This window comes from Schistocerca piceifrons, unplaced genomic scaffold (genome assembly GCF_021461385.2).
Source record: "Schistocerca piceifrons isolate TAMUIC-IGC-003096 unplaced genomic scaffold, iqSchPice1.1 HiC_scaffold_2296, whole genome shotgun sequence".
Taxonomy (NCBI): domain Eukaryota; kingdom Metazoa; phylum Arthropoda; class Insecta; order Orthoptera; family Acrididae; genus Schistocerca; species Schistocerca piceifrons.
Window position 1 is genome coordinate 335,446 of NW_025728224.1, and position 2,033 is coordinate 337,478.

Sequence of the window (2,033 nt, forward strand, 5' to 3'; positions counted from 1 at the left end):
TTACTTGATTTAGAAGGTGATGTCATAGAACCCATAGTATTTCATAGCGACGCCATTTCAGTGTTAATTCGTCAGTGTGAGGGAGCGAGGGATGCAGTTAAGAAGGAATAGTGCATCGGTAAGGAGATAGTCGTATGCCAAAAGAAAATCCTTTCGTATCCATAGAAACGTTACTTAATTTAGGAGATGTATTAGTAAACATGGTATTTCATAGCGACGCAATTTCTTGGTTAATTCGTCAGTGTGAGGGAGCGAGGGATGCAGTTAAGATGGAGTAATGCATCCGGAAGGAGATACCCGTATTCCCAAAAGAAAATCCTGTCGTTTATATAGAAACGTTACTCGATTTAGAAGGAGATGTCATAGAACCCATAGTATTTCATAACGACGCAATTTCTGTGTTAATTCGTCAATGTGACCGAGCGTGGGATGCAGTAAAGAAGGAATAGTGCATCGGATAGGAGATACTCGTATCCCAAAGGAAAATCCTGTCGTTCCAATAGAAACGTTACTCGATTTAGTAAGAGAAGTCATAGAACCCATAGTAATTCATAGCGACTGAATTTGGGTGTTAATTAGTAAATGTGAGGGAGCGAGGGATACAGTAAATAAGGAATAGTGCATCGTAAAGGAGATAGTCGTATCCCAAAAGAAATTACTGTCGTTTCCATAGAAAAGTTACTCGAGTTGGAAAGAAATGTCATTTAACCCATAATATTTCATAGCAACGCTATTTCTGGGATAATTCGTCAATGTGAGGGAGCGAGGGATGCAGTAAAGAAGGAATAGTGCATCGGAAAGCAGATAGTCGTACCCAAAAGAAAATCCTGTCGTTTCCATAGAAACGAAGGAGAAGGCATAGAACCCATAGTTTTTCATAGCGACGCAATTTCTGTGTTAATTCGTCTATGTGAGGGAGCGAGGGATGCAGTAAAGACGGAATAGTGCATCGGTAAGGATATAGTCGTATCCCAAAAGAAAATCCTGTCGTATCCACAGTAACGTTACGCGATTTAGAGGGAGATGTCATAGTACCCATGGTATTTCATAGCGATGCAATTTCTGTGTTAATTCGTCAATGTGAGGGTGCGAGGGATGCAGTTAAGACGGAGTAGTGCATCGGAAAGGAGATACTCGTATCCCAAAAGAAAATCTTGTCGTTTACATAGAAACGTTACTCGATTTAGATGGAGGTGTCATAGAACCCATAGTATTTCATAACAACGCAATCTCTGTGTTAATTCGTCAGTGTGATGGAGCGAGGGATGCAGTAAAGAAGGAATAGATCATCGAACAGGAGATACTCGTATACCAAAAGAAAATCCTGTCGTTTCCATAGAAACGTTACTCGATTTAGAAGGAGATGTCATAGAACCCATGGTATTTCATAGCTACGCAATTTCTGTGTTAATTCGTCAATGCGAGGGAGCGAGGGATGCAGTAAGAAAGGAATAGTGCATGGGAAAGCAGATAGTCGTATCCCAAAAGAAAATCCTTTCGTTTCCATAGAAACGTTACCTGATTTAGAAGGAGATGTCATAGAATTAATAGTAATTCATAGCAACGCAATTTCTGTGTTAATTCGTCAGTGTGACGGAGTAAGGGATGCTGTGAAAAAGGAAAAGGGCATCGGAAAGAAGATACTCGTATCCCAAAATAGAATCCTGTCGTATCCACCGAAACGTTACTCGATTTAGAGGGAGAAGTCATAGAACCCATAGTTTTTCAAAGCGACGCAATTTCTGAGTTAATTCGTCAATGTGATGGAGCGAAGGATGCAGTAAAGAAGGAATAGTGCATCGAAAAGGAGATACTCGTATCCCTAAAAAAAATCCTGTCGTTTCTATTGAAACGTTACTCGATTTAGATGGAGAAGTCATAGAACATATAGTATTTCATAGCGACGCAATTTCTGTGGTAATTTGTCAATGTGAGTCAGCGAGGGATGCAGTAAATAAAAATTAGTGCATCGGTAAAGAGATAGTCGTATCCCAAAAGAAAATCCAGTCGTATCCACAGAAACGTTACTCGAT